The sequence below is a fragment of the Tympanuchus pallidicinctus genome, unplaced genomic scaffold (assembly GCF_026119805.1).
Source record: "Tympanuchus pallidicinctus isolate F22 unplaced genomic scaffold, pur_lepc_1.0 scaffold15, whole genome shotgun sequence".
In the NCBI taxonomy this organism is placed as follows: domain Eukaryota; kingdom Metazoa; phylum Chordata; class Aves; order Galliformes; family Phasianidae; genus Tympanuchus; species Tympanuchus pallidicinctus.
Genome location: NW_026294669.1, coordinates 2,452,845 through 2,476,971, shown reverse-complemented (window position 1 = coordinate 2,476,971; position 24,127 = coordinate 2,452,845). Strand labels below are relative to the sequence as shown.

The 24,127-nt window shown below is 41.7% G+C and overlaps 1 long non-coding RNA gene across 1 annotated transcript in view; it reads right to left on the bottom strand.

Annotated features, from left to right (window-relative positions):
• LOC128077085 (uncharacterized) overlaps nt 1–24,127 on the bottom strand; it is a 125,066-nt gene that overhangs the window by 62,223 nt on the left and 38,716 nt on the right. The window contains exon 2 of the long non-coding RNA XR_008204823.1: nt 1,075–1,198. This is a non-coding gene — a long non-coding RNA (uncharacterized LOC128077085). The remainder of the gene's footprint in view (nt 1–1,074; nt 1,199–24,127) is intronic.

Genomic DNA, 24,127 nt, shown 5'->3' with positions numbered 1-24,127 from the left:
TTGAACCACAGCATTTGCCATGAATATGATACTAATCCTCAAGGGTGGACTCACTGTGACACACACTCATACAGCTATGTCCTGAAGTCAGATTCATCTAGTAGGCAAGCACAGTCACAGTAAGGCTTTTGAGTCCCTGAACAAAATGAAGACAAGCAGCCATCTACACCGGTACAAGAAAATCCCATAGCATGCTCTGCTCAGAAGGGCTACTCTACCCTGACACCACAGAGACTCTTGCCAAAACAGGGCTCCCTCTTTGAACTTTCTACCTTCGGTGTCATCTCTCTCCCTCCCCTGCGATAGCACTCAGCTCACTAGCAGTAAAAGAGCCATCTTACTGATTTCTCAGCATGGCAATAGTGCTGCCTTTCGACCTCTTTCTGAAGAGCAGGAGTGTATTAATTCCTAATGGCAAGCCCTCACTGCATATTAATAAGTCAGCAAATGAATAGCACATACTTTATTATTCGTGCTGCAGCTCGCACAACAAGCCAAGGTGACAGACAAGCACTGGAAAGAAAACTAAACTCTATCAAAAAGCTTACATATGCTCCGAGTTACTGAAAAACACGTTCCATCCAGGCAGCTATTTCAGGCTTCTGTAAACCGACAGGTGTCTACACTGTGCTTACATTATAGCCCTTAATCTATGAAATTGGATTTGCAGCCAGCGCTTCGTGAGGAAAGAATGTGCCTAACAGCCACAAAGACCTATATTCCATATTCTCTGTACATTTAGCTGGCATCAATTTGTAGGACACAGACACGACAGAAATGCCCACATGCTCCTTCTAAATTTTCTCCAAGTTTTAATGGCCACAAAGTAGAAGGAGGGTTGGTTTTATTGCTTAATTATTGTTCTGTGTGTCCTTGTACTTAAGCAAAGCTTTAGCAATATGTTATTTTTCCTTGGAAAGCTGAGCTGCAACCAGCATATTTAAATAGCAAACAAACTGCTGCTAGCTCAAAGAGAATCTAACAGCTAATGATTCAAGCATGGGTTAAATAAAAGCATTATCAATAGTTCCCCTATTCAGTATGTCTGTTTTGACTGTAAAAACAAAAACTCACCAGCTGTACAGAAAGGATTTTTCCTGCAGTCTCCAAACAGAGCAGATTATTTCACCACAAATGTTGGCAAGTCTTTGTCTGACAGACAGAACTCCTTACTTGGTCAAATCTCTTCATCGAGGACCTGTTAACAGAAAACATTTGGAAGGTTTTACTTATTCCAGATAATATATATGGATTAAACCACTGTAAATTATTGCTAAGTTCAAACTGTCTGGAGAATTCAACCCTGAACATTATGTTATTTCTTCAGGATGATCCCTCAAGCTATCTCTGGAATTAAAATTAGCTGCTTCACTATCAGTTTCCTACTGAATCCAAGTTACCAAGTACTCTTCATCATGTGAACTTCCACACACCCTCCTACAGACCATAGAACACAACCAGCAAAACAGTCACTTTTCAGCAGTGTGACGTTTTTTCACAGGATCACAGAACTGCCCTGGTTGGAAAAGACCTCAAGGATCATAAATCTCCAATCCTCCACCACAGCAGGGCCACCAACTTCCACATTTCACAGCAGCCCAGGCTGCCCAGGGCCCCATCCAACCTGGCCCTGAACACCTCCAGGGATGGACGGGGCATCACAGCCTCTCTGGGCAGTGTCATATTGTTATCTCCCTTTTGAAATAATGAAGCTGACTTGTGGAATAGGCAATTTCAGCAGACTCCCAGCCTTGGTACCACCTAGATCAGATTGCCTGGCCATTGATGCTCTAGGAAGATTCTTTCCCTCTTATTTACTGTTACGAATTTCTACATTGCTGCATGACATAAACATCAAAGGTGAACAAAGAAGAACTCACAAATTTTATAACAAACAACTTAGCATAACTTCTTAGTGGAAGATACAACTCCTGCCTGACCTTGTTATCCCTGAACTAGAATGAAAGTTGGATTTAGCAAGCAGAAGGAAAAAACAAAATAGAAGGAAAGAAATTTATGCTTTATTCCAGCAAAAGCATTAATCCTTTCTGCCCTTTTAGGAACTAGTTACTTATTTCCCTTAAGAAATTCAGCAGTAAGTAGAGAGATTGCATAATTCTAAGTAAAAGAAAGGAAACTTTACTTTGTTTTTATTAGGATATAGGAGTTACCATAAAAACAAATCTCTAAAATAGATCAGTTTTTATTCCCCAAATAAGGAACGGAAGGGATGCACCCTTCACCAGACTTCCTTGAAAACTCAAAAAGGTAAAATATATATATCTATCCAGCACACTCAGATGTTTTTCTTAAAATTCTAAAGGAAAACAAACATTGAATGATAAAGTGATCTCTTAAAGGAGTATTCTGCCTCTGTGAGCCCTTCCAGAAACACGAGGCAGTGTTCTGAAGTGCAGGAAGCACTCAGCGTGGTGTCAGAGGTCAGTCTCAGAAGAGGAGCTATTCACTGAAGAAGATGGTGATGTCAGCTCTAAACATGAGATGGAAAGGATCCAGGAAACTCATTACTTCTGCAACCATTCAGGAACAAATATTTAACTGGGAATTCAGACCAGAGAACGTGGAACAGGGAAGGGATTTCCGTAGAGATGCAAAGTAGGAATTAAATAAGAAATGCAGGTCAGAGCCCACAAGCAATAGGTCTTGTTCTGCTCGTTCTTCCAGCTGCTGCACCAAGATGAAGCATCAGCAGCAGTTGGGCACCTGCATTCTGCATCAACTCCACTGAGTACTGAGGATGAAGCATCCTGGCTCCTTTGCATGGCAGCTGGGCTCTGAAAATGAAAACCTGCATCCTGAAGGGAAAGCATAACTTCAGTGAAATTACTTTATGTTTGAACCCACCGCAGCCTGATTGCATTACCACAGTGTAGGTCTGAAGGAATTGGTATTCTATTCTACTGGCATTTTTTACATACAACACAAACAAGGCTGACCCCCACGAGCAGCTGATTGCTGATGCACTGAGCTCAGAGCAGCTCAACTCAAGCATCTTTCAGCAGATGAGCCTCAACATTTGAGCTCATTTCTCTCAAGCACTGTTTTCATAGCTGTCATTATTTTTTTTTTCCTGGAATATCAACAACCATAACCTACTTTAAAAACTGCCACCCAGTATCAACACAGCTTTCTTGCTTTGTACTCCCAATGTCACATTTAGAGGCAAAATCAGCTCTTTGCTCAAAATGAGTAATTCTCTTCCAGAAAAAAATCACACTGGGGCTTTTCCTCTATGGGAAAACACAAGTTTTGATACCCTAGATGATATGTTCAGATAATTCCCAGTTTCCAGTACTGTTCTCCACATGGGGTTATTTTCTCAAATGCATTTTGTAATGCTATGCATCAGCATGTGTGGAAAATCATTCCCCTTGACGTGGTGTACATGCACAAGCACATAGATGCACATGCACACACTTTAATGTACATGGAACCACGTGCTATTTACACAAGCTAAGTGTAACCAGCCTGTGATTAGTACCTAAGGATACACAAGGAAATGCTGTATTTTGGAGTGACAAAGAAGCATTCTTCTTCCTCCCTCTGAATTAGCTGAGTCTTAACACAGGCCTTCTATCTTAAGAAAAAACAGTTATGTTTGTAGATGGCTCCCTTTTGAAAGTTCGTTATCTACATGTAACAACCAGAAACCTTCCCAGAGTTACCAAGAAGTGAATTCATCCAGGACTGAAGAAGACTGGCCCAGAATGTTCCAACCTCACTTTTGATAAAAGGACCTGGTAACAAGTTCTATTACACTCAAGAGAAAACTGAATATAAAACTCATGTCTTAGCAATTTAAGTGAAAGTGTTGCCCTTCTGCATGGCTGAAAGCTTCACACTGCTGAGAATAAACTTGCAGAAAGCAATGACAGCTGTGGGAATGATGCCATATATGAAAAAACGTTTAAACTTCCCTCACAGATGACAACAGGAGCAGTCACCCAGCAAAGCAGTGCTCTGCTCAGGTACAGGTCAGCTGAGACAAGGAGAAACTTTCTGGAGCGAGGCTCTAATCGAGAGGAAATTGAAAGCCAAAGTCAGTTTTTGAGGGTAATCCTTTAAAGTAAGGAAGAATGCTTAAAAACAAAGATTAAAATTAAGAAACGATTAAATTCCACATTAAGCTAATCCATGTAATCCATAAGCAGAGATATGCCAGAGTAAAACTGAAAGCTTCAAAGTGATCTCTAGAAGTTAGGGAAAAATGCAGAAGAAAGGAAAGAAACCTGCATCAGGCACCTCCTTCCTGCATCGGTGACAAAAAGCAAATACCTACACTGAGCCATTTGCTCAGAGTAAAGGTTAGCATATAGCATGCATCACCTTTAATTCACCCAAAATTACGTGACAGACACTGCACTGCGCCATTCTCTGAGATTCCTGTTAATCATCAAATCTGGAAAGTGTATGTTTTTAACAAGATTAGAAGAAGATGTAGGGAAGAAGCAGTGATGTGGAATTCCTGCTGTGCACATGGCTACTCGCACTGAAGTGCTGAAGTCTCAAGCAGGTGCAAATTCAGGAAGCACACCCAGAAAGCACACCTGGCAGCTGCAGCAGAGCTGTTTCTTTCTTTCCCTGTAGCTCCTGTCCCTACAGAGCCACCGAGAGGAGTGTGAAATGCCAGACTGCTGCCTGCAAAAGGGTGGCACAGTCCAGCACGTGGGCAGCCCGTGGCACTCAGTGCCCATCCTGTGTGCCTGACTCCTCCGTGCTGCCCTCAGAAAGGCTCCTGCAGGATCCCACCCTACCCCAAAACCAACACACTCAGTACATGCGGCCCTTCGAGGCCAGATGGCTGCACCAGAGGCTAATTCACAACATGAGGATAAAGACTGTTGGGCTTTGCAGGGCAGCACGGAGCGCACATCGGACACAGCTCTGTATGCACGTGTTTACTTTTTGCTGCAAAGATGCCATGATGTCAGCTTCCCCAACCGCTCCTGCGGCTCCTCTGGGCAGGGAACGGTGGGTGCAGGAATGGTTGGAATGCATTTGCTGTAGTGCACGTTTCTGCTCTGCAATCACTTGGAGTTTCCTGTCAGACTGCAGGGAGAAAACAGGCTTCTTTTAACAGCCAGTGCATGTAGGTCTCCATATCTTATCCATTATCTACACTATACCTAGGTGTGTACCTGCACAACAAAGACCCCGGGGCCCATGGAGCAGCACCGCAGAGCTTCTGCAGGGCTCAGAGTTGGGCCAGAGAGGGCCCAGGGCTTGCACTGCTTCCCAGGGACCGTGCCGTGTTCCCAGGGAAGGACTGTTGCTCCTCAAAAAGAAGGAACCTGGTTTGCATCTTTTCTTTTTTGAAATACTCCACTCTACTACAGTTAATGCTTTAAAAACCAGTTTCTTACTCCAAGCATTACAGGTGGTTCATATGTGCCATTTTTATCTGTCGGTTGACATCCGAAATCCACTGCTACTCTACAAGGCTCCAAGTTTGTATTGTTAGATATATTCCTTACATGTCATCTACAGAGGTTACTGCCTTCCAATATCTAAAAGCAACTGCAGCTGTATCTACCTAAAAAAGGAAAATGAGTTCCATTTATATTGTATTCACAATGCTAAAACCAAAAGCATCTATGGATTCCAAATTATTGAAGTATGCAGCTATTTTTGCTTCCGCTATAATTGTGATGAAAATAACCACCAAAAAATAGTAACGTATTTCATAACCAGCAGCAGAGTGCTAAAAGCCCATCCCAGTTCTTGTTGATGTTTCCTCTGGATTTTTCAAAGCATGACGATATGAATCTGCAGATTATGATTCTGGAGTGTTTGTGGCATACATGAAAAGTCACAAGACTTGCAAAGCACTGCTCTCAAATATCCACAGCCCAGATCGCTCTGTTCTGATAAGAAATCAAAGGGAAGCCAGGGTGAGGCTCAGCACATCACCGTCCTTGCTAGAAACTTCCCACGAGGGCATTTTCACTTGATCACAGGACAAAACGTTACGTTATTCTGGCCATTTCCAACCTGGCTTCTTCCTACAGCACAGTCCCGAGTGAAGGGCATCATTTTGGTATGAACTGACAAAGAAAGGAAGGCCATCCATTCTCAACACTGCCACCCTTCAGTATTTCGCATGGGCTCCCCATGCAGTGCCACGCCGTTCCTGCTAGCTCTAACCTCTCTGCTGTTTACAACCTTGGAATGTTTGCAACTAGAAGGCAAAGCTGCACAAATTGTAAAGGGAAAAGTCAGCCACAGAAAGGTGTTAAATAATGGCACTCTGAGCTACAACAGCGACACAAAACACTTTCACAAGTACATTTTTGAATGCAATAATATAGAGTGTTAGTTAAACAAAGATGTTGGCACCGAAGAGACTGTAAAATTATTCGGAACGAGTGTTCATAAGGGCTAATGTATGGAGAGCACTAAGTTGTAAGTTTAATTTAAAAGTTCAGCTGCTTTAAACTGCAAGCGAATAGGAAGCGTTCTGTGCCCAGATCAGTGCGTGGCACCAGGCCTGGGGCTGATGGCCTTTCACACCTTGCAGTGAAACATGAATTTATTAGGGAAGAACTAATATCCCACCACTGCAAAATGCAACAGGCCACTGCTCAACTGGCCAGGGATGTGTATTTGTTCCTCATAGCGATCACATTTCTTAAATCACATCATCAAAGCAGCTACTCTAATATTTTCTGAGTGTCATTACGAGTTATTTTGCAAAAATTCAAAAGAAAGATGGCAGAGATTTAAATATTTATTTTGCAGAATTCATTGTTTTTTTTTGCAGTGGAACTTTCCTTAATGGTCAATATCTCCACTTCCAAAACAACCAGACAACCTTTCTGCTGTCATTTTGGCAGTATCCCTGTTCCTGTTCTGCTCACTGGGAAAGAAAATCTCCTCTTCTGCTTCCAGGGATTTCTACTCCACTCACATGCATTAAAGGAGCATCACTGTAGCTCAACAGAAATGAAAAGAACCAGACATCACTGGTAGGACACCACGCATCCATCAGCTAACAAGATCACCAGCAGCAGCAGCACAACTTCTATTCTATGATTTTTTAATGATTTCAAGTGGAATAATATCAATGTTACTGTGAAGGCAGCGTGGAACTGGGTCTGGCAGGTGGGACCTCACCACATCTGTGCAGCTCCTGTCTGCCCATTTGACACAGCTGAGAGCCTGCCTACAGTTCCGCTTCCCCAAAACAGCCAGAAACACGTTAGGGTTGTTTGGTGAGAGCATCACTGTGGAAAATGAAGTGTTAGGATTAAACTGCAAAACATACGTGATCTACTAATGCTTTACAACAAATGCATGGCAGAGGAAAAGTGGAGTGATCTCTTGAAGACAAAACTCTCCCTGCTGGGCAGATAAAGGTTGCAGCTAATTCACAGTAAAGCCAAAGTAACTCTGAGGACTGCAGTGCCTCTACCTGAGATCTGTGTCAGTACCCATCTCATTTTCCTTAATAGGATTTCATGGATTTTTTTTAAAAGTTGGTCCAAAATCAGATAGGTTTCTTTCTTAGGTTCTATATTGACCTAGTTTTCTTTACTGTTTGAATTTTAGGGTTAAATTCAGAAGACTTATTATGTCATTACATTTGCCATTACTTCTATGTGAACAGAGACTATTCACAGCCTGATGGAAAAAAATTAAAAATCCTCTTGTTTAATAAAATATATATGCAAACATCTTTAAAACCATCTGCCCATTAGATGTTTATATTTTCAATTTATTTCAATACAGCTGATGACAGACAGGCTGCCCTTAGTATGCACGTTTCCAAACTCTTCATCTTCCTAAGTCACACAGCAGTAACTGCGAAGCTTTAATGCTTACAGCGTTCCTTCCTGCTGTGTCAGCACTCAGCTGGTTAAACTTTGACCCCTGGGGTTTCTCACCACCCTTAGAACAAACACTGCTTGCAGAACAGCCAGCTTCTTGCATCCACACGTGAGCAAACACTGTCACTGAGCCAATACATGGAGAGCCATCAAACAGCTTAGATCCTCGCACTGCAGTCAGAAAGCCATTTTCTATACATTAAGAAGAAACTAGCACTGCACATGCAGGTGTTTCCCATTATGTGGTAATATATTTTTGCTGCTCCAGAAGTGCACCCACGGGTGCACAGGATCCCCATCCTCCAGCACCGAATGTCACCTCGTGGCTGTCACACCATAAGGTCATGCTGCAGGCAGCCCCAGCGCTCCTTTGTAAGCAGAACAGAACATTTCGCAGGGAAAAGATCTGATTTTGACACCCATGTGTTTTTCTCATGCCACTCCACGTCCAGTAAAGTGCTGCCAGTGGATTTTAAGCACCACGCAGTGCCCAGCTCCCACATGCACACATAACCTTGTCCTTGGTCTAGGAAACAAACACACCTAAAAAGTTAGGGAAAGTTCCCAGGAGAAGAGTGAAATGTAAGAACCTGCAATAGGCATTTGCATCACCAGAAAAAAATTGTGTAGGGATCTGTAAGCATCCAGCAAAGTACAGAATGGTACAGAGCAGAAGAAGCAGAACATCAGCAGCTGTGCTGCTGTGACAGAGGTGGGGAAGTCAGAATAGTTGTGACAGCCACAGCCTTCCACAGATGTGCAACCAACACGTTTACCAGTCTGCACTGAAATCAGACCTGAAATCAGTGGCTCTATGAGATGCATGCATATTCCTATGAGGCAGTATTGAGGAGATGTGTGGGTGCCACTGGTCACTGCAGGAGGCTACTGCACAAGAACTGTTCTCCTCGCTCCAGAGCACACAGTCACACAGGGCTGCTCCACGACTCAGGAAAGCAGTCACACACAATTCTAGGCACGTGCACAGAGAATGTGCTCAGCATAGCCCAGCTCAGCTGTCCTCACCAGGACAATGAATTTTTCAGACATCCCTTACCCCATTTGCCAGGTTTGGCTCAGCTTTCGTAAGCAAATACAACTACAGCACTTCATGTCAAATTAGCTAATAGACAGATCCCTGAATAGAAAACAAGAACACCTACGGATGCATACAGCATATGCAACTTGCTGTAAGAAGAAGATGCATTACCACCCTGCACAATAATTAAAATATGACAGATAAGTGCTATAAATACTTCCATTTTTATATTTATGTTTTTGCTTTCTGTAATTCAGAAGGTGGTAGAACCTAAACAAGTGTGGTACAACTTGGAAAGCTGATGCACGTATAGAGTGATGGAATTTTATTGCCAAACCATGGAGACATGTATCACATATCACACAAACCTGGGCAGATATTGGCACAGATCTACTCTTAGCTGCTAGCCCAGAAATGGTACCATAAATTAGAACCAAAAGCCAAACAGACTGCTAAAAATGTAGCTTCCTGAAGCATTACAAACCCATCTGAGTGATGTGGCATCCACACACTGACCTGTTCTATAAAGATCACAGCCATGAGAGTTGCTATGTTACAGTAACATAGAATCACTTAGGTTGGCAAAGCACCCTAAGATGATCGAGTCTATGCTACCATACCCACTACTAAGCCATGTCCCATGCCAACAGCAAAAGACACACACTTCTGTGTGCAATATTTTAAGAGTATGCATACGATGCAGGTACACTACCAGAAACTCCAACATAGGCATTCATTTTTGTCTTGCATCTCCTCTAGGATGGTTAAGGTGCTTTATGTACCCACACTTGCTGGCACAATACATCTGCTAAAGTCTTATTACTTCATTTTTGTATTATTTAATAAGGTTTCTTACACAGTTATAAAGCTTAGCTAGAGCAGGCTCCATACAGAACAGAAGATTGGTTTACAAACTATCATTTTTGCCATGTATTCAATAAGCAAAGAGAAATAATACAAACCTGGTATCTGTAGGACTATATCTTACAAAATTGGTTTTAGGGATCGTATTTATCAATGCATCCCCCTTACAGCTGCACTACACCAGCCTAGCATGAAAGCACTAAAGGATCTTTCCTTCCATAAATCCAATTAGTATTAATTGAAGCTACATCCACATTTTGAAAGAGAAATGCACGCTAAGAAGTGGCTTATCATAGTAGGTTAATTCACCTATACCAACTATTAAACATAAGAGCTGTGAGAAACAGAAGTCAGTCAGCTCCACACTCAGATCACTGCTGAGGCAGAGCTGCTGCTGAGCTGCATGCACACTCAGAGCTTCATAAGCAGTGCCATCAGTTGTTGTTCCTGCCCCTGGAATGATCTCCATACAAACTCACCTCAGCAATCGTGAGATTTTCTTGTTTTTAATCAGCAAATATTGCTGAAAATTCTGATCTGGGGGAAGTACACATTAAATACACCTCACTACGTATAGATACACTTCACATTTCAAAGTAAACGATACAGCAACATACACAAACCTCTTGATGTAGTTCCTACCCTGTTTGCTATAAATTACTTACTTTGGAACTTTATTCATGAGAAACAGAAGGGAAAAGAAAATGAATCTGATCTATTTTAAGAAATGTAAAGTATCTAACAACTCAGGAGCAGCTCCTTGCCCTCGAAGAAGAATGCACTTCATTCTATTGAAATACACACCAATACAGATTGAAACAGTCACCTGTGCTTTGTGGCTGTGTCTGTAGGGAACAGCATTCACTTTTTGGTGAGTTATCTGAAAATGAGTATTAATGCAGATAAGTGTCCAGCCCAGCTATTACAGCATTAATTACTCTTATTTTAACACACATGGAGCACAACAGGAAAAGCCCATGTTGATATTCCTCTGTGAAACTGAATCCAAAGACATTAAGCAACGCTGAAAATAAAGGAAGATCACAGCTGAGAGCAGGTCCCAATGGCAGTTAACAGGGATGAGCTTCTTGTTGGGTGTTGCATCCATGTGAGACATGGAACAAAATGACATCATGGTATTGGCATGGAAATCAAACCATTCTGAAAAAGCAGATATTTATACTATGTATATATATGCACATATGTATGCGCAGTTATGTAGCAAAGGTGAATCAAGGTGTTACAAAGACTTGGAGAACGGAAGAACACAGAGAAAAGTTTGCACAAACTGCAGAGTAAGAACAGAAAAATCCAGCAAGAAAACCTTGAGCAATCAATTCAAACCACAACCTATTCAGGAATAACTTCTGGGCAGAAGAGGTAAGTTTGGCAAATCCTAATGCTTTTGAATTCCTTGTTCACCTATCACACATGTAATCTAAGTAACTGCATTTTCACACCTATTTTGCACCCCACATCCAAAGGTCGTGTGATAACAACGCAGCCCTTTGTGGTACCACAAACAGCAGAGATAGCATCACAGTGTTGCTCTTCTTCGTGAGAAAGAGCAAAACTTCCACTGTAATCTTACTGCCTTGAATACTTGAACACAGAATATTTGCAACAGCTGTTAGTGCAGTGGAAGAGAGAGGAATTACCCTGTCTCCAGCAGCAGAGATACTGTTTAAGTATAGGGAGAGGAAAAATAAGAAGGAAATAAGATGGAGATGAGAAAAGATAGAAAATGTAGGGTATGTTTCAAACTCAGAACACACTTTATAGCAGAACTGACTTAAAAATTCTTGAAGTTTTATAATGGGAATGCTGACAGACCCCTGAAATACAGCAACGATTGTAGGCATTACTGTAATAAAGTGGGATTTATTGGTTTTTTTTTGCTACTTTGATTTCTGCACAGGTCACGTGCGAATAAAACTCCCTATCAGTAAACCTCATTATCTTTGCCAGAAAGGCACTTCTTTTTACCTAACCTGCACAGTTTTTAGGCACCAGTTATTGTCTCCATCACATCTTTCCTCGTGTATCATTATTGGTGGAAGTGTCCCAAGAGGTAAAAGCTGAATGAAGGTCTCCACTGCCAGCTGAATTCCCTGCTGACAGCGCTGGGGCTGTGACACAGCAGCATGGGAAACACTCTTGGCTCCTTCCCAAGCTTCTTTTCTCTTTGATTATATCCCCATGGGGTGCTTAGGAAGCTTAAATACTATGCAGGATTTTAAAGCAAAAGAAGGGAGAGCAACAGACTCAACAAGAAAACTACTATCACTATTGGATTTGTGAGAAAAGAAAACAGACTTTAGGTCAAAAGTATTTTTCAATCTATTTTGATTTGCCAGTTCTGGAAATATCAGGCTAACTTTAGTTGGAGCAAAAAGACATTGAGAAACAGCTTCTGTGCTCATATTAAGTGAAATACAGAAAAAACACTGGTAAATTTAGAAATATTCCCTGGTCAGAATCTCACCCCAGGGTTAAGCCATTGGTACTGCTTCCTTTCCTTTATACAAGTAATTGTTAGTAAACAGCTACATGACAAAGTTATTAGAAGTTTATTTTAATCATGTGAAGAATTGAAAGCACTGTGTACAGTTAAGGCTGACAAGTGCTCTCAGCAGTAACATTCAGCAGTGTTGAACACATACACAGGCATGAGGGCCTTCACTTCCATTTGGAATGAGAGAGAATGGCCTCAGGTTACACCAGGGGAGCCTCAGGGTGGGCGTTAGGAACAATTTCTTCTCCAAAATAGAGTCCAAGCTCTGGCACAGCTGTACAGAGTGGGGGTCACCATCCCTGGGGCCGTCCCAGAGCCGTGGGGATGGAAGCTCACTGGGAGCTCACTGAGGGGCTCCACGGACTGGCACAGATTTTAACACAATACCAGCTTAGTAAAGAATTAACACTGTTTGGTTATTAGTGGTGATGAACCAAACGACACTGCATTTTTTTTTGCATTGAAAAGGACAGAGGATGGAAGAAATAACCTCTCGTCCTCTACACAGAGGATGCGCTCTACCTTCAAAACATTCATTTTGCCACCCTACAGTGTGGATATCCAGCTGAATTATATGGCCAAAGCAGTGAGAAATATCTGAGCTTTTACACTAGAAACTACAAATTACTTTATAAATTACAACAAGGAAATGTGCAGAATGAGTGTTGCCTCTTATCATTCTACACATGCCACTTGCACAATACATTTCCAAGAAGAGCAGTGTTACAGTTACACGAAAGAAGGATTCACAAGGGCAAAAATAAGAGTATTTGGTGAGAAAAAGATATGTTTATATACAATCACTGCATATAAAATAATTAAAAATTGGAAGATACATCTTACAGGGGCTCTGGGCAGCCTGGTCTGGTATTAAATGTGGATTAAATTGGTCGCCCTGCATGTGGCAGGGGGGTTGGAGATTCATCATCCTTGAAGTCCCTTCCAACCCTGGCCATTCTGTGATTCTGTGAAACAACCTGAACCAAAAAGCATTCGTACTTAACTGGAACATGAGTTATTCCAGTTAGAGCAATGTGATAAAATATCATTTTACTATTTATCTTCTGCCTTAGAGCTTAATCTGAGCCACATGCAGACGCACAAAACCTTTGTTTTGTAAGGTGTACGACCTACACTACAAAAAGAAAAGTGAGAGGAAATCACAGGTCTCTCTCACATTGGTAAATCCTGATGGAGTTGCAGATTTTGCACAGTATGCATCCTTTTGCTTTATCCAAAACCAGTACTTCTATAGCTCCACACTGCTGTTTTACTCACTGTAAACATTGCTTGGTTTTGATCCACTTCCTTTGTAAAACTAAGCTGCTTTTTCACATGGCTCAGGGGAATTCTGTTAACCATATTGATGCTGCTCCATTACTTGCAAAAGTGTTACTGCCCTACCCCTCCCTGTTTGCCCTCTCTCAAAGAGAGGGGAAAAACTGGCAGCACTGGAAGCTCACTGAGGACTACTGGCTCCACGGACAGGTCATCACGTCATTTTTTATTATCTAAGCCAGCACTTGTGGTTTTCCCTTCTTTGGTACTTCGTGGTCCCATGTTCCTTCTCCAGGATTTACCCAGAATCTACAATGGCTGGGAAAAGGCAAGAGGTTTGAATCAGCTTCTAAATGAATTAGATGGATGGTATGCTTTATGGTTAGCTCAGTGGCCTAAGTGCCAGGAGCTTCACTGAGCATTAAGAAACCAGAAGCTCACTGGATCTCATCCAGGGTCTCCTCAAGTAAGTGTTAGAAATCAGTAACAGCCTAAAAATCTCATATTCCAAACTCTACTCCAATGTGGATATGGCTCTGCTATCCTAGCCTTATCCCTCCATTACACACTAAAGATTAGATATATCCTGTTTTTCAGCATGCATATTTAAGTTTTATTCTAGTTCTAAATTTCATCTGCACGTTCCTTCTAATTCATCTCAAAATAAAAATAATTTCCTACTTTATTTATATTCCTTTCTCAATGTTATTAGTAGCACAGAATATCTACTGAAGGGTTACAAAAAGCCCTTTCTTCTCTCTGTTCTGTCACAGAACTATCTGCCTGTACAGAAGTCAACATGAACAAAAGGAAGGCCTTTTCTTCATCTGTGCTCACCCTAACAACAAAACTTTCCCCTTCTTGCCATCACAATTCTGACAACCTGTAGGAAACAGACAGCGATTGCTGGGAGCTTGAGAAATGAACTTCATTGCTAACAGCAGAGCCGGCGTTTCCCAGTTCCAATCAAGTCTCAGCCTGGAAAAAAACAGGGAGCAACAAAAATGAATGCTAAGAACACCTAGGTTTCTGCTGATAGACACAGAAGCGTGTTGAGGAGTTCTGGAAATGCCAAACCAGCTGCCCTGGGAAGAGGGATATCCAAGCTGCTTGATGGCCTTAGAAAATTCATCCAGAATACTGAGTCCCTAAATGCCTTTCAAAATTCAGTCCACAACACTGCTCCCACTTCTGAGAAAGATTTCTAATTCTGCTTAGCCAGCCGGAACAGGAGAAAACAGGTATCTGCAAACAGATGACTTCTTAAAAGCAGATGTTTCATAATTTCTATATTTATCTGCAGCTCCCAATTAAAAAAAAAGAGGAAATTAATATTTTTACCAGTGCTATGTATAGATTCCAGCATTTTTTTCTCATTTTATACTTCTTCGAGATACAAACAAGCAATATGTATTCATTTCACTTCCTATACACTGATGGCTTGCACATATACCAATATATGCCATACACACTCGTTCAATTTATGTAAACAGAAAATTAATGGGGGTTCTCTGAGATTGTTACAGCCACCTATGCCCATCTAGTTCCATTTTCCCCATGTAATACTGCACAGCTTAATCATTTTCTAACCTCTTCCAACCATAACAACCTGTGACTCTGTAACACCTGGCCCATTTGCTGTACACAAGACCAAATTGCAGCAACGCCAATGAACACCCATCTACTCACACACCACCTCTGCCACAAAGAGCCCAGCACCGTTTACTTCCAATAGCTCCTATCCTTTGCACTTTCCTGTTTTCTGAAAGACCAAAGAACAACTTCACCCAGTCAGACACACAGTAATATCCACCATGTGCTGAGAGTGAAATTCAGCTGTTCCATCACAAGTACGCTGTAAAGTACCTGTAAATGTTTCTGGATTGTTGCTGCAATGGGGCTTTTACTGAGTCGACTAGCGATAGCTGTGAATGCTACTAAAAATCACCAAGTCAGCACTAACACTTCAATCACAGGATATCTTTTAACCTTCTACTGATAACCACGTTATAAAAACAGCAGTTTGTTATGTTTGCTGCTTTTCTTGTGAAACTCGTGTAACAGAGCCAGAAACAAGCAAACAGTTGAAGCCTTTTCCTCTCACATACCTACTATATCTAAGAATAAAAGCACTGCACAAAATCTCCAACAACTGCAATTCCACACAGTACCAAGGTGACTACCCAATACATCAGCCAGGAAACAAAACCATACATTAAGGGACTACTTGGAGTCTTTTTCAGCTGACCTGAATTTTTAGGGGATTTTTGACTAAGCCTATCTCAGCATCTCCAAAACCAGAGTGCAGTTTTACTCCACGATGTCTCACTTTTGCTATTGTTTTTTACTGGCTTTCCATTTCAAAAAAACCCCTTCAAGCTGACAAGGAGAAAAGCCATGAGGCTCTTATTTACCTTTTTATTTTCACCCTGGAGAAAACCAGAAAATCCACATTTTGTCTAACAATAGATTTCAGTGGGTGCTTCAGTTTCGTATAAGAATTTTAAATGTATCCTCCAATACCTGCAGTGCTTCACATTGGCTCCCATTGCTTTAAACTGCATGATGCTTACACACACATGAATGGACCTTCTCTGAGCAGCTCCTGCTGATGCACAAGGCACAGTCAAGCAGCGCTCCAGAGCAGTGAGAACCCACTTGGCAGCTGAAGGAGGAACGTTTCCTCAAGAAGCAGTGAGTGTCCCAATCTGAACTGCCATTTGGGTGGACTTGCCTTTATGCAAAAAGCTCTGTGCAAGGACATCTGCCAACATTTAACCTCTATCTTTCATCTGAAATTTCTCAGGAGAGAAAAGGAAAACAACCACATCTGATTCAACTTGAACAGAAGCTTCAGGGCATTTTCTTTCTGTCACTGACCACGTTCACTTTACACAGGATCCAAAATAAAGAGTCAGATAGGAAACAAAAGCAGTGCAGTAACCGAATTGCACAGATGTACACCCATCTCCTGCAGGACCCTTTCAAATCAGCTCTAGTTTGTGGTGTCAGATCCAGCCCCAGAGTTAGAAGGGCCTGTGCAGCCTCACCTGTGTGCTGTGCAGCAGGAGAGAGAAAGGATGGGGTTCATTATTGCAAGGATGCTGCCTTCCTACTATACTTGTATTGATTACTGCAAGTGAACAGTAGAAACAATTGATATTTTAAGCACTAATAATAAAACTCCAAGGGAAAAAAATTCAATAAACTACAGATACCTATCTTTTTTTATCTCGACTTTCCCAGTGAATGCACCGAAGCAATGGCTGAAATAACTTTTAGTGCACCAGAGGGCCCCAAGATTCCAAAGAGCAAAAACCTCCCAAATTACAGGCACACACACATGCATAAATGCATTCCTTCTCTCGTTGCACTGTGGCGTCGGCAGTCTGACTCACAGCCTTTAAGTACAGCAAGGTCAGTGCTGCAGCTCCCTACAACATTACCCACTATCCCAGGCGTTTAATGTATCTATTAAATTTCCATTTTATTATCCTTAGCTAAAATGTATAGTAATAATGGTACATCAAATAAAGCATCTTGGTCCCATAATTCCTAGACAACAGCAAAATAAAGCAGCAAAGCATTTGCTTATTTTCTATGAGTTAGTGTTGCCTACAATGAAAGAACAAGCAATTGGAGATCATGGCAATGCTCACACACCGAGGCAGTGAGAAGCTAACAGAGCTGCCCAACACAAAGACCTCTGCAGCATGAGGTACCAAGCAGAGAACAACATGCACTGGAAAAGACCTGAGAAGAAAATGCCATGAATTGGAATTGCATCAGTATTTCTACGTTATGACAATTTCACTGTGAAACATGTTCTGATGCCTTCTGATGCCACCAGGAAGAACAATTTGTTATTGTCTCTAATCAACTTTTTGCATTCGTTTTCTATAGCATAATGTATTTTGATTAGTCCTGCAAGAAAGAGCAACGCTGACACAGGAGGTTGGCACTGACCCAGCATCCCAAAGCTTCCACTGCTTTCAGTATGCAGGAATCCACGATCCTGTCTGCAGCTTGGAGTTTGCCCTCTCTTAGACACAGCAAATGTCACATTAGGAAATACAACATCAGATAATATCATTTGTTTTTATGATGGTTGGTTACACTTGACTGTCATAATAAACTCCTGTAGCCTGCATGCACAAAGAAAATGTTCTTTACAGTGCGATCCAATGATGGAGTGATGGGCATTTTCCATGTGTTAAGCTGCTGTAAAAGTCTCACTGGCCTGCAGTTTATCTAATCTGCACTCCCTGCTGACTCTGAGAAAGATGGGCTGCCATGCAGCGGGGTTATTTGCACAAGGCTGTTATTGATCAGCAGAAATGATCTGTGCAGTTTATCTCTGCTGATTTGATTTTTACTGTTCCCTATCCTTTGCATAATGAGGACCTCCAGGCTAATTCTGGTAGATTTTTATCCACTGAAGTCATCACCATGTCCTAATTCCAAGCACTTTTTTGTTGGCTGCAGCTTGAAGGCCCAGCCCAGCAGGACGGTGCTGAGTCCCGCAGCCCCTCCCAGCTCTCCCTTTGCACAAGGGCAGTGCTGCTGACAGGCCTGATCTTGCTTAACTCCATCTACCTGCACCGAAGCAAAAAAAACTTTTTGCAGAGGGCAAATTGTGCGTTGCATGTTTCATCATTCACCTTGCCCGGGGCTGACTGCAGTTTGGCCCTCAGACAAGCAACATACAGATGAAGGATGTGAGCTGCTGAGGGGAGGAGACATCTCACCTGACAAGGAAGTTGGAGATAGATATTTTTTTCTCCATTGATCCAATGGAAATATCTCCCTGTGCACACGTTGCTTTGTCTAAAGGAGATTTGGACCTGGAAACCGCTCATCAAAAGGCACTGGATTGTACAGAATTGACAGCGTCAAACTATGTTGGAATTTACCCCACAGAATGGTGGAAAATTACTCTGCTTCCGAGCCTTCTCTTTCCAGAAGAGTATATGCCAAGGAAGAAAGGAGCTGGATTAAAGGACAGCAGAGCAAAGGCGACAGCTTCCAGTGAACAGTATTCTTCTAATAAACTTGCACATAGGCCTTGAAATGCTGCCCACTCAAATCTGTATAATATCAGTCACATCTGGAATTATTCATTTACTCATAATAATTCTTACTGTTGCTATTTAAAGAACCTCTCTGTACATTCAGCAAATGGTAGACATATGCATAGGTCCCCTAAAAAATAACAAAGTCACTTTCTAACTTCCTGGGAACCTTTACTGCTGATTTTCCAGTTCCAATGGCAGGCTGCATTTCTGTTTCACCCAATTTCTTTTCCATCCATCAATATTCTATTGTCTGCAATCTGTTCAGTGTGGTTTCATAACCAATTTCCAAACTGCAGCAGGCACTGCAAGAAAGATGGGATTTTACTCAAAGCTGTCCCGTAAGCAAGTATGACAAATGCACAAATTATCTTCATGTGTTTTCACTTGCAGTAATAATTGTGAAAATGAGAACTTTATGGGGAATTTTAACTCTAGATACCTCTTTTAGATCTGAAATACATGATACGAACTATTTAAATGTATATGATTGCTAGCTAAGTACGCAGAGGAGTATGAGTCTAAAAAAAGACTATTCCTATAAATACAAAAATAAATGGTGCCCTTATTGCACAAAACCTGGGTGCAGCTACTCCCTCACACAGTGCCAAGTGAATTTAATCATGACTTAAAATGAGAGATGGGGAATCACAAGCTGCCTTTTTTTTTTTTTTTCCCCTTCTTAAACTCATTGGGAACAAAGGTTCCAGTTTAACAGTTTGTGTGTCCAGGAGCCAGGGAAGCAGACCCAGCAGGAGGCAGAGCAGCACAGACCCACGCAGCCAATGCAGTGCTGGTGCGGCCTCAGGATGTGCTGGCAGGGACCACCAGCACTCCCGACCCAAATGCAGCTCCAGCTGGTGCCAGCCCAGCACCAAACCCCAACTTTGGAGGAGTTAGTAAAAAAAACAACCCCTTCATCTGATATCTCGATAGACCTGAACCAATAGTACAGATCAGAAAGAAAAAAAAAACCCACATTGTTTTTTTTTTAATTTAACAAGTGAATCAGTCAGACTCAGCACTCTAATTTCCTCATTTCCTATAATTAACTGAGCTTTCAACACCTCTTCTAATTTACTGATGATTATCTTTTTATTCACCAATCTAGATTAGAACATAACTGACATTCTTTGCTACCCACCGGTTCAGATGTTCTCATCTCCCTTCCTCTACAGATAAGTAGTAATAGTTCTCTGGTGGATTTGTTTTCTTTCCTTTCACCCATGACAGAATGCCATGCATGTTATGGAGAACTTGAAATCCTACAAAACCAGCTGCAGTTGCCCTCCTCTGCTCACTGCATACTCCTTTATAAAAAATCAGCTCCTCGTTTGAACCTGAATTCCATTTCTCCTTGCAAAGGGGAATCCATTTTATCAACGTGTTTGTTCCTCTCTCCTGCACAGAGCGTGCAGCAAACCTTTCCTGCTTTGACACAGGAACACAACACGCTGAAAATCAATCATGTTAATGGAAAGAGGTAATTCCCAGCGCTTCTGAGGATGCGAATGTGTTTCAAGATTCCAAGAAAGAACAGGAACGGAAGAAGTTCTTACTAGAGATAGAAACAAAATACGTTTCAGAATTGTATGGAGGTTTGTTTTTTAACTTGTTTTTCAAATGTTACTCACTGCTTTTCCTTCCTCTGCTTTCTAGTAACTGACAGTCTTTTCTTGATCCAACTTTTTGAAAGAACAGCACTTGGGTGACAGTGACACGGGAACCCAGCACACTGCGAGCACAGCCAAACAGCCAGGCAGTGATTCTGCAGAAGTTTGAGCTCTCTGAATTCTTCTAATCTAACTGTATGATCTTGGCTCTCCAGGCCCCTTCCCGACTTTCTCCAAACCTACATCTTTCCTAGCTCTGCTTCTGTAGCTTTCCTATTCTGGTTCATTTTCTTTGTTTTTGGACACCTTACAAATTGTGCTGCCCACACTATCTCTTAGGCAACAAAGGCCATGTAGGAGATGATATCCACAGTCTTGGAGATTTTCAGATGAAGTAAGTTCTGAAGGAATATAAGCTGTTTTAATAGGAAATGCCAGAGAAACAACAAGCAGATAATTTTCTAAGTTTCTGCAATAATTTTCCAAGTGATCACAATCTCCTTCAAGACCTGAAGATGAAAATGAGAACACAAATGAAATTCAGAGACAACAAACATGCAGTGCTTTTGGCAGAGACCAGATTTATACTCACATCCTCAGAATAAGCACAATACCAGCCTTCATAGGACGAGCATCCCTGAACACCTTGTTTGACCCAGGAAATACGTATCTGCAAATGTGATCAACTTTTATCTCCAAGCCAATCTTCACACACTTGCCTGCCCTCTCATGAATCAGACCACTTGCTATTATTCCTCACCTAATTTCAACTGTCCTATTCTGTAGTCCACAGTAATTACTGTACTGTTGTAACACACATTCCTTGAGAAAATTAACGTGTTTCGTAAGAATTACTGGCAGTTGGGCTAAGTGGGCCTATAGAGCCCTTCTCTTCCTTCTCTTCAGTGTTAGGCTGGTTGATCTGTCTGCAAACAGGAATTGATCTGCAGTCTGTATATTAATGACTCACAATCTATCATTTCAGAGCTCACTCATCTCAGAATTAAATTCAGCTTCTCTCTTAAGCCTCCCCATGAATGGGTATGCATCCAGCTTAAAGTGCTTTGCATAAGCAATTAACCCTCCACATAGCTCTCTGTACCACCACAGACAGGATCACCAGTTTTAATGGATATTGTTTTTAACACTCATGCTTTCTTAAAACCTTCACACCTCAGTAGTATCTAAGTTGAGCAGCTGTTTCTGTGTAAGCTGTGGCCATCACAGCTGTTATTATCTGGAGATCTGCTCACTACCTCCCTCATCCCTGTGAGGGCAGAAGCATGTCTATACCATTCTTCACGAGCATTTTTTCCTCATAGGCTGTCAGCTTCACTCTTTCTCTACAAACCCACCTCTTACTCACTACTTAGAGACTTCTAACTCTGAGCAGCCTACAACCCAGAATTCATCTGCCTTTCACACTTCCAAATAGGCCTGTTACAATTCCCTTGTTGCTATTCCTCATGCGTGCCAATTATTTCCTATGAACATGAGAAAGATGCCCTTCCCATCCCTAGCTGAAGGCTGCCCTTTGCATGTTACCTATTGAAGTCCCAGATGTTCCATTCCAGCCTCTGTCTCTCCAGCTGACTGGCTGCAACACAGTGCTGCCAGGAGCTTCCTTGTTTTACTGACTTCATACTTGCATTTGTCTTGGGATGGCTGCACCAACCCCTTCACGCACCTAACATGGCCTAAGGCAGGAAGTTTTGACAGCCTCCTTCTCCAATGCCACGTTTACACACCTGGCTGTGTGTAAATAACTTACATTAAAGCAGACAATGTGAAAAGCAAATCTTTTTACAACTGTGCAAATGAGAAAGGAATACCGGCCATGCTGCAAAAAGCAGAAGCCCAGCACAGTGGTAGGTGCAGCAGTGCCTTGCTGCACTCACTGACTGCTTTCAGAGGGGAGTGCATTTTACACTTCCAGAATCATTTCTGAGCTGCAGGTTTTCTTCTGGTCTCTCAGATGTGTGCAAACTCCAGCAACAGCAACAAAACAATGCATCTCAATTTATGACTAAAGGAAATTTTTGGCACCCTGAGCACACTGCTGTATTTACTGATTTTACAGTGTAAACACATATGTTGCCAGACAGATGGACCTTTCCCCCCAGCTTTCAGCAATGGGTGTCTCATCAGGGAAGGGATTAAGATCTTAAAACCTTTAAACAGGGTTTCACAGCCCATGCCATGGGCAGCCACCCCTAAAGGTTGGGATTATTAGACGCAAAGTGTGTGCTTTCAGGGAGCAGCCAGGCCACGCTGAACAGATAATTCAGCAGTGTTTTAATTACATTACAGAAAAAGGGTTAACAACAGATTTTACTATCAACTGCAGCCAGGTGGCTTTGCAAGACAAAATTGTGGCTTTTCAGTCCATGCAATGAAACTCCTGAATTATCTGTGATGCGAACAGCGAGGTCTGTGATCTTAAACACACCAGCTCTCATTTGAAGCTGCTTTTCCAAATCAGGCACAAGATTGAATTATTTTCGAGGCACTCTGAAATATGAAAATACGAGTAATAAAATTATGTAAACATAAAGCGTGGATTTATGGGTACAGCAAATTTAGCATTAAGGCACTTACAGAGGTGCCAGCATAGAAACTTCTTACACTTAAGCCTTGTTTGGTCAAAGATCCACTACAATGTTTGTAGAATGACAGTCCCTGTTAAGATAACCAATCTGCCTTTAAAAGCAGCATGAATAATACACTTCTCCATGTTTACCTACGGCAGGCCTGATGCAAAGCTCAGCATCAACACTGCAGAGCCATCAGAACCACTGAGCTGCTGTGAGCAGCACACCCATTTCTGTTATTTCACCTGGGGATGTTTTCTCACAATGTAGCAGATTCTGTAGCTGGTTTCAGAGACAAAAAACTGTAAGCTTACATGTTGGGTAGAGCCAAAAAGCCTCGTCTTTGTTTTGCTCTCAAATTTACTTCAAACACACTGCAGTCTTTCACAGGTGAGAAACCACATATGAACTGCAAAGCAAAGCTCTGCTGTGACTGGGAGCATGGCAGGCATGGGACTTCTGTCTCAAATTTGAGAAGTTACCCATTACTTTTTTAATGCAAGAATGACTAAGGGAAGGTAGCGAGGGTGGATGTGTAAATGGATTTGAGAGTAAAGGAAAATGGCAGAAAAGGAAGAAGAGAAGCACAAAGGACAATAGAAGAAATCTTGTTTTACAACAAGCAGAAAGTGACAGGAGTAAGAAACGTGCTATTTCCTAAAGAAAAACAAGCTGCTATATTCAGTTTAGGCTGAATAAGTTCAGATGAAAGCTCTCTTAACAATCTAAGATGCTGAAAAGTCAGAAACTGTACAAACAGTGCTTTCTGTTGTGTACTTAATGCCTCCATCCTACGACCTTGTGTGCAACAGAAACGCACACATTGAGCATGTCAGTTGCATGCTGATGGTCTTGCATAGAAGACTTCAAATTTGTTTTGAAGTGCTCATTATAAAGGTTGATAATCTAACAGTGTGAGATGGCTCCTTCCCCCCGCCCCCATGTGCATCTCTGTTCCCACTCTAATTTATACTGTCAGTCTCATTTTGAATGCTGATTTCTTTTGTTTTTTTCTTTTCCAATTCTCAGCAACCCTTGCCAGCAAAGCCTTCATGGAATCGAGTCTCATTTTTCAGCACAGTAAGTTGCAAAACAGCAAACATTTTGTAAAAGGTAGGTGATAAGAACTGACTGGCGTTCTCATATGTTATGGATGAACACACTCTAATGCTACTTAAAAGATTTAACGTCTGATATTCTCCTAATGAGATTAAGGGGACAAAGAATTGAAAACAAGGGATGTTTACAATTACTGGCACCTGAAGAGCAGTGATGTCAAGTAGAAAAATAAACTTTCCACCACAGATG